Genomic DNA, 10,043 nt, shown 5'->3' on the forward strand with positions numbered 1-10,043 from the left:
AAATACCCGAGACTGAGTAATTTACAAAGGAAAGAGGTTTCATTGACTCCCGGTTCCTCATGGCTGGAAACTTACAGTCATGGTGGAAGAGGAAGCAGGCACAGCTTACATGGCAGCAGATGAGAGAGAGAACTCCAGGGGAAACTGCCATTTATAAAACCATCAGATCTCATGAGAAGCCCCCTCACTATCATGAGAACAGCCTGGCGGAAACTCCTCCCATAATCCAATCACCTCTGACCAGGACTCTCCCTCAACATCTGGGGATTACAATTCAAGATGAGATTTGAGTGGGGATACAAAGCCTAACCATAATATACATCTATTAAAAATATTTTTCTGGCCAGGTGCAGTGGCTCACACCTGTAATCCCAGCACTTTGGGAGGATCACTTTGGGAGGGAGCACTGAGGAGGGTGGATCACGAGGTCAGGAGTTCAAGACCAGCCTGGCCAACATGGTGAAACCCCGTCTCTACTAAAAATACAAAAATTAGCTGGGCATGGTGGCATGCACCTGTAATCCCAACTACTCAGGAGGCTGAGGCAGGAGAATCACTTGAACGCGGAGGTTGCAGTGAACCATGATCGCACCATTGCACTTGAGCCTGGGCAACAGAGCGAGACTCCATTTCAAATATATATATATATATATATTTCTTCAATAATAAATTAACCTTAGTTTCCTGTAACTTTTTAAAAATCTTTTTAAACTTTTAGACTCTTGTGTAATAACACTTACTTAAAACAAACACATTGTACAGCTGTGCAAAAATATTTTTCTTTGTTTATATCCTTACTCTATAAGCTTTTTTCTAGTTTTAGAATTTGTCTTCTTGAATTTTTAAAAACTCTTTTACTAAAAACTAATATACAAACATACACACATTAGGCCAGACCTGCACAGGGTCAGGATCATCAATATCACTGTCTTCCACCCCCACATCTTGTTCCACTGGAAGGTTTTGGGGCACTAACATGCGTGGAGCTGTCATCTCCTATGGAATAATGCCTTCTTCTAGACACCTCCTAAAGGACCTGCTTGAGGCTATTTAAGAATTAACTTTTTTGTTTTAAAAGTTAGAGGAACAAATAATATAGTAAATACATAAACCAGTTATACAATCATTTATTATCATTATCAGGGATGATGCACTGTACATAATTGTCTGTGCTAGACTTTTATAGGACTGGCAGTACAGGAGGTTTGTCTAAGCCGGCATCACCACAAACTCATGAGGTACGCATTACTCTACAATATTACTACAGGCTGGGCGCGGTGGCTCAAGCCTGTAATCCCAGCACTTTGGGAGGCCGAGACGGGCGGATCACAATATCAGGAGATCGAGACCGTCCTGGCTAACAGGGTGAAACCCCGTCTCTACTAAAAAAATACAAAAAACTAGCCAGGCGAGGTGGCAGGTGCCTGTAGTCCCAGCTACTTGGGAGGCTGAGGCAGGAGAATGGCATAAACCCAGGAGGCGGAGCTTTCAGTGAGCTGAGATCCGGCCACTGCACTCCAGCCTGGGCGACAGAGTGAGACTCCATCTCAAAAAGAAAAAAAAATTACTACAGCTAGGACATCACTAGGCCATAGGAATTTTTCAGCTGTAGTATAATCTTACGGTACCACTGTCATATATGTGGTCTATCCTTGACCAAAACATCCTTATGTGGGGCATGATTGTATTTCCAGTGAGAAGGAAATAGTAGGACCTGAGGTTACAAAAAAAAAAAAAAAAAAAAAAAAACTGAATAGAAGCTAGGTAAGGTGGCTCATGCCTGTAATCCCAGCAATGTGGGAGGCCGAAGGGGGAGGATAGCTTGAGCCCAGGAGTTCAACACCAGCCTGGGCAACATGGCAAAATCCCATCTCTACAAAAAAAATACAAAAAAAAAAAAAAAAATCAGTCAAGTGTGGTGGCATATGTCTATAGTCCCAACTACTTGGGAGGCTGAGGTGGGAGGATTGCTTGAACCCAGGAGGTCTAGGGTGCAGTGAGCCAAAATCACGCCACTGTACTCCAGTCTGGGCAACAGAGGGAGACCCTCTCTCAGACCAAAAAAAAAAAAAAAAAAGGAAACTGGGTAAGGGAACAGGTGTATGAGAGAAGGGAGGACCCAAAGGAGAGGGCTCAAGGAATTGAGGGAAAGGGGAAAGCTTTAGGAAGGAGAAATGGTTCATGGGAAATCCCTGGGAGATGTGCACGTGGGGCCTGCAGGGAGACTGGCCTCTTGTGAGGAAGCAGCATGACCAGCCCAGATGCCTGGTGCCCAATTCTACCTCAGTGTCCCTGTCTGAGTCCCCATCCCCGGTGTAGCTTTGCTCAATCATCTGAACCTTTGAATAAAATACTACTTCAGTTCTCTTTGGAATCCATTGAATCCCCTCAGAGAACAGCAGGAGAGGTGGGAGAGGTGGTGTCTGGACCGGAGAAGCCCTACAGCTGAGGTAGGCCTGGCCTAGGAATTAGTTAAGTCTGCTTTGTTAGTTTCCCATGGCTGCTGTGACAAGTCACCACAGGCTTAGTGGTTTAAAACAACACAACTTTGTTATCTGATAGTTCTGGAGGCTGGAGGTCCTGAAACCACGATGTCAGCAAGATCACTTTTCTCAGGAGCATCTCCTGCCTCCAGCAACCCCTAGAGAACTCCAGCACTGCTTGGCTCATGGGCCCTCATCTCTCCCACCTCCACCCCCTCCTGACATCACTCCTGTCACCTTGATGCCCTGCCTCCCTTTCTTTTTTTTCTTTTTTTTTTTTTTTTTTTTTTTTTTTTTTTGAGAGGGACTCTCACTCTGTCGCCCAGGCTGGAGTGCAGTGGCACTATCTAGGCTCACAGCAAGCTCCGCCTCCCGGGTTCACGCCATTCTCCTGCCTCAGCCTCCCGAGTAACTGGGACTACAGGTGCCTGCCATCATGCCCGGCTAATTTTTTGTATTTTTAGTAGAGCCAGCATTTCACTGTATTAGCCAGGATGGTCTCAATCTCTTGACCTCGTGATCCACCTGCCTCAGCCTCCCAAAGTGCTGGGATTACAGTCTCTGCCTCCTTTTCATAAGGACTCTTGTGTCTGTATTGGGCCCACCTGGACATTCTCCCCGTCGCAAGACCCTTAAATGAATCCCATCTGCAAAGTTTCTTTTACCATATAAGGTAACATTTTGGGAGGAGGCCGTTATTGTGCCTACCACCCACATCAGCTCCTCAACTTTCCCTTCCCAGAGGAGAACCAGGGACAGAAAACAATAATTCCACCATTCCCTGAGTACTTACTGAGCATGTATTATGTGCCAGGTATTGTTTCAATCGGCTGGAACAGAGCAGTAAATAAAATAGACAAATTCTTCACCACACAATGTTTATATCCTGGTGGTGGGGAAGAAAGAATATACATAATACATAAGCAAAACCTTTAGCAAGTGAGATGATGAAGAATCCTGGGTTGACTGCGCTGGCTCACACCTGTGATCCCAGCACTTTTGGAGGCCAAGGTGGGAGAATTGCTTGAGACCAGAAATTTGAGAACAGGCTGGGCAACATAGCGAGATCCCATCTCTAAAAAAAAAATTTCTGGGCATTGTGGTGCATGCCTGTGGTCCTAGCTACTCAGGAGGCCAAGGCAGGAGGATCACCTGAGCCCAGGAAGTCAAGGCTGCAGTGAGCTGTGATCACAGCACTGCACTACACCCTGGGCAACAGAGTGAGACCCTGTCTCAAAGAAAGAAAGGGAAAACTCCTAAGAAGAATAAACAGTAATTCAGGTGGTGGGAAGTAAGTGTTTAGATGCTGTGATTTTGGGTAAGGTGGCCAGGAAGGCTTTATGAAAAGGGGAAATTCCAGAAAAGATCAGAATAAAGTGAAGGAGAAATATGATAAATATCCATATTTAGAAGTGATACAAGAAGTATCCATGTGGATATTTGTGGAAAAGTGGTTCAGGCAGAGAGGAGGCACCAAGAGTCGCTGGGTGGTGCATGCCCAGTGTGGTTGAGGAACAGCTGGTGGCCACTGTGGCTGGGGTGAAGCGAGCCAGACTGGACTCATGGTCATTGAGGGCACAGTGGAGAAGGGGGCAGATAGTAGAGAATTGTAGGACTTTGGCTTTGACTTAGAGTGAGTTGGAAGTGATTAAGGAGTTTTAAGCAGAGGAGAGATGTGATCTAACCTGATTTAAGGTCAGATCAGATTTAAGGCCAGAGGATCTCTCTGGCCATTGTGCTAAGAGTTGACCATAAGGGCAGAAGCAGGTGTCTAGCATGGTGGCATGGCCCAAGCTGGAAATGGTGAAGGTGAGAGGAAGGTGGAAGTCAGAGCCTGTGTATCTTGCAAAGGCAGAGTCAGGGGGATCCAGTGACAAACTAGATGTGGGATGTGAGAGAGACATGAAGGGGTCAGGTATGACTCCAAGTTTTTGGCAGATGGACAAGTGAAGTTGCCATGTATTGAGCTGGAGGTGACTGGGGAAAGGAGCAGGTTTGTGGGAACAGATCTGTTCAGGGTTGAGCATGGGTTGAGTCCGGGTTGTCAATTCAGTACTGTGTTAATCCGTTCTTATGCTGCTAATGAAGACATTAGCTAATGAAGGCTTATCAAGACTGGATAATTTATAAAGGAAAAAGGTTTAATTGACTCACAATTCTGCATGGCTACGGAGGCCTCAGGAAACTTACAATCATGGCAGGAGGGGAAACAAACATGTCCTTCTTCACATGATGGCAGGAAAGAAGTGTGGAGCAAAAGGGGGAAAAGCCCCTTATAAAACCATCAGATCTCATGAGAACTCATTCACTATCACCAGAACAGCATGAGGGTAACTGCCCCCATGATTAAATTACCTCCCATCCCTCCCACAACATGTGGGGATTATGGCAACTACAATTCAAAATGAGATTTAGGTGGGGGCACAGCCAAACTATATCAAATATCAAAGACAAGATGACAGGAGGCAACTGGACACAGTCTCAGGGGACAGGTCCAGACTGGAGTTAAAAATTTGGAACTTGTTAGGAACTGAATGTTTATGTCTCTTGCCTCCCTACTCAAATTTATATATGTTCAAGCCCTAATGCCCAGTGCAATAGTATTTGGAGATGGGGGCCTTTAAGAGGTAATTAGGGTTAGATGAGGTCATGAGGGTGGGGCCTTTGTAGTGGGATTAGTGCCCTTGTAAGTGGAGGAAGAGAGAGAGCTTCTTCTCTCTCCACGTGTACACGCCAAGAAAAGGCCATGGGAGGCCGGGCGCGGTGGCTCAAGCCTGTAATCCCAGCACTTTGGGAGGCCGAGACGGGCGGATCACGAGGTCAGGAGATCGAGACCATCCTGGCTAACACAGTGAAACCCCGTCTCTACTAAAAATACAAAAACTAGCCGGGCGAGGTGGCGGGCAGCCTGTAGTCCCAGCTACTCGGGAGGCTGAGGCGGGAGAATGGCGCAAACCTGGGAGGCGGAGCTTGCAGTGAGCTGAGATCCGGCCACTGCACTCCAGTCCGGGCGACAGAGCGAGACTCCGCCTCAAAAAAAAAAAAAAAAAAAAAAAAAGAAAAGGCCATGGGAGTCCACAGTGAGAAGGAGGCCATCTACAAGCCAGGAAGGAGGCTGCACCAGAAGCCCAATCTGCTGGTACCTTGATCATGAACTGTGTTAGACCATTTGTGTTGCTAGAAAGGAATACCTGAGCCTGGGTAATTTATAAAGAAAAGAGGTTTATTTGGCTCACGGTTCTGTAGGCTTTACAGGAAGCATGCAGCATCTGTTTCTGGTGAGGCCTCAGGCTGCTTCCACTCATGCTAGAAGGTGAAGGGTAATGCCACATACAGATTGCATGGTGAGAGCAGAAGCAAGAAAGAAGGAGGCAGTGCCAGGCTCTTTTCAACAACCAGGTCTCTCAGGCATTAAGAGTGAGAACACACTCCTGTGAGAATGCTACCAATTCATAACTGAGGAGGACCCACCCCCACAATCCACCCCCACCTCCCACCAGACCCCACCTCCAACATTGGGGATCAAGTTTCAAGATGAATTTGATGGGGCCAAACAAACCATATCCAAACCCAGTATGGACATTCCAGCCCTCAGAACTGTGAGAAATACAAGTATGTTGTTGAAGCCAGTCTATGGTAAATACCCAGTCTATAGTATTTTGTGATGGCAGCCCAAGCCGATGAAGACAGAAGTTAACAGCATGTAGATGGCATTTGAACACAAGGACCAGATGAGCTTGCCAAGAGAGGGGAGTGAAGCTGGACACCCAAGGACTGGCCTTGGGAGCTCCCATGATTGGAGGTCAGGAAAATGAGAAGTGATTTCACTGATTTCTGTGCTACTAAGTCATCTACAGTAAGTAACGTCTGTGCTATGTGGAAGGAAGAATGGAGATTGTTCAGAGAGCCACTTTTGTCCACCTCATATTGCAATAGTTTTGCTTATTTCCAATTGGATGTTCATTTAAGTGTCCTCAAGTATGAAGGTAACCTCAATGTATTTGTTTGCCAGTGCTGCTGTAACAAAGCACCACAGTCTGGTTGGCTTAAACAATAGAAATTTATTTTCTCACAGTTCTGGAGGCCAGGATCTGAAGTCAGGGCACGGTCAGGATCTTTCTTCTGAAGCTTCTCTCCCTGGCTTGAAGATGCCGTCTTCTCCCTGTGTCTTCAACTGGTCTTCCCTCTGTGTGGAGCTGTGTCCTTGTTTTCTCTTCTTAGAAAGGACGCCATTCAGATTGGATTAAGGCTCACCCTGATGATCTCATTTTAACTTAGTTACTTCTCTAAAGACCCTGTCTCCAAATACAGTTTCATTCTGAGAGGCTGGGGGTTAGGACTTCAGCATAGGAATTTTGGGAGGCCACAACTCAGCCCATAACACTAAGTCAGGAAGAAGTAGATGATTTTCCTGTAGTTTCTGTCCTCTATATAACTTCCCATCCCATCTGTGACAAAGGCTAAGGCATCCTAAACCCCTCAGTGTCCAGTCTTGCTCCTGATAGAGACCCTGTCTTCTCAGGATCCTACAGTCACAGCCTATAATTGAATGGGCATCAACTTGGCTGGTGGTTCTTGGGCAGGATGTTCACAGGCCAGGGGTGTGAAGTATCAGCCACCCAGTAGGCTGAGATGTCTTCACATGTAGCAGAAGAGAATATAATCTGAAGATGTCAATTCCTAGCCTTTTCTCAACTCCACAGTAACAACTCTCACATAATGTTTGTGGCTATGGTTGTGGTTTTAATTTACTCTACCTTTTACATGGGAGAGTCACATTAGGTTACAAAACAAAGATGCTGCAGAAGTACTAGTCTGACAGTGAGGACACTTAAGCAAGGGTGGGTTAGTTTTATTTATTTTTATTTTTTGAGACAGTGTCTTCTTTGTGACCAAGGCTGGCATGTGGTAGCGTGATCTTAGCTCACTGCAGCCTCAACCTCCTGGGCTCAAGCTATCCTTCCACCTCACTCCCCCAGGTAGCTGGGACTACAGGCACACACCACCATGCCTGACTAAGTTTTTAATAGAGATGGGGTTTGCCATGTTGCCCGGGATGGTCTTGAACTCCTGGACTCAAGCAATCCTCCCACCTCAGGCTTCCAAAATGCTAGGATTACAGGCATGAGCCACTGCCTGGCTTTTGTGGGTTAGTTTAAGTAACTAATTTAGGCAAGTTGCTTCACCTATCTCATCACTTCTTTGTTGGGAAATGAAGACAATTAATCCCTTGTCTCTTGTATACCTTGATTGCTGTTCTTTTTTTTTCCCCCCCCAAAAACAGAATAGTTGGGGCCCAGTTTGCAAAGCACAGAGATAGCAAGACACTGAGACACAGAATAAGGGCCCGTGAAATAGAGACTCTGAGCTGTGCTAAAAACTAAACTTGGGGCCAGGTGCGGTGGCTCACGCCTGTAATCCCAGCACTTTGGGAGGCCGAGGCAGGCGGATCACGAGGTCAGGAGATCGAGACCATCCTGGCTAACACAGTGAAACCCTGTGTCTACTAAAAATACAAAAAATTAGCCAGGCGTGGCGGTGGGCACCTGTAGTCCCAGCTACTCGGGAGGCTGAGGCAGGAGAATGGCGTGAACCAGAAGGCGGAGCTTGCAGTGAGCCGAGATCACACCACTGCACTCCAGCCTGGGCGACAGAGCGAGACTCCGTCTCAAAAAAAAACAAATAAATAAAACCTAAACTCGGGGCACACAGAAAAATGATATAAGTCTTATAGGAGGTAAGTCTTGGAGAAATACGAGAAAGCAACAAAGACGAATGCCATGTGAACAAAGTGAAACAGCAAAGTAAGTGGTAGAAAAAAAATCCAAAGAACAAAATCTGGAATCTGACCTCAACCTAATAATCCTTGCTGAAAGAAAAGAAAGAAGAGAACTCATTGCCCCAGCCAATAGAAGTGGTCAGATTGGGGAGGCCCCAAAATAGGTCCTCTTTAATATACTGCAGTGTGAAATTTTGATACTTAAAAGAATGAATAATAGAAATACATGAAAAAATTTGACCGGGTGCGGTGGCTCACAGTCTGTAATCCCAGCACTTTGGGAGGCCAAGGCAGTTGGATCACGAGGTCAGGAGATTGAGACCATCCTGGCTAACACAGTGAAATCCCATCTCTACTTAAAAAAAAAAAAAAATTAGCCGGCTGTGGTGGCGGGCACCTGTGGTCCCAGCTACTCAGGAGGTTGAGTCAGGAGAATGGCGGGAACCCGGGAGGCGGAGCTTGCAGTGAGCCTAGATAGCGCCACTGCACTCCAGCCTGGGGGACAGAGAGAAACTCCGTCTCAAAAAAAAAAAAAGAAAGAAATATGTGAAAAAAAAAATTATGTCCATTAAAACGAGTGATTCTCGGAGATTAGATCAGAACAGGAATATGATTTTTTTTTTTTTTTTTTGAGACGGAGTCTCGCTCTGCCACCCAGGCTGGAGTGCAGTGGCGCGATCTTGGCTCACTTGCAAGCTCTGCATCCTGGGTTCACACCATTCTCCTGCCTCAGCCTCCCTAGAAGCTGGGACTACAGGTGCCCGCCACCAAGCCCGGCTAATATTTTTTGTATTTTCAGTAGAGACGGGGTTTCACCAGTGTTCGCCAGGATGGTCTTGATCTCCTGACCTCATGATCTGCCCACCTCGGCCTCCCAAAGTGCTGGGATTACAGGCAGTGAGCCACCGCACCCGGCATGATTTTTTCTTTCTAAAAACATTTTTTATATTGTACAATCTTATTAGGATATTATGAAATCAAATGGGAAAATATGAAAAGTACTTCAAGGTACCTGTAAAACAGTTATCGCATAAAGGTTTGTCTTATTGCTATTGCTGTGAATCTACATTCCTAGAATTTTTAGTTTTTGTAGGCTACAGAAGTTATGTTGTTCAACTTTTCTCATCACCAGCCAGCATCTCTCTATGCTTCTGTCCTGCCTCCTACACACTGCCAAGGTGACCTTGAACATCTAACTTAGTTTCTCAGATCCTTTGTTTCTTCATTGGTGGAGATGAAAATTGCTCCCTCACACATGAATTTTGGGAAGATTAAATAAAACCATATAACAGTAGCATTTATAAAAATAAAATATCCTTAGCCAGGTGCGGTGACTCACACCTGTAATCCTAGCACCTTGTTTTTACTAAATTACTTATTTCGCTATTATTTCCTTTTTGCTTATTAGGTTACTCATTTACTTCTCAAGGCTAGCTAGGTGCCTGGAATTTCCCTTGAAGGAATTCAAGGTCTTCCATTATTTCCATGCTTAGTAGGTCCCAGCAGACCCGATAGAGAGGTCCTTGCTTTGTCTCAATGATACAGCAATTGAGGCCGGGTGTGGTGGCTCATGCCTGTATTTCCAGCACTTCGCTAGGAAATAAATCCTAGCGAAACCTTGTTTTTACTAAAAATACAAAAAAATTAGCCGGGTGTGGTGGTGGGTGCCTGTGATCCCAGATACTTGGGAGGCTGAGGCAGAAGAATCGCTCGAACCGCGGAGGCAGGCTGCAGTGAGCTGAGATCGTGCTACTGCACTTCAGTAGCACAATTCAGCTTGG

This window comes from Rhinopithecus roxellana, chromosome 18 (assembly GCF_007565055.1).
Source record: "Rhinopithecus roxellana isolate Shanxi Qingling chromosome 18, ASM756505v1, whole genome shotgun sequence".
NCBI lineage: Eukaryota > Metazoa > Chordata > Mammalia > Primates > Cercopithecidae > Rhinopithecus > Rhinopithecus roxellana.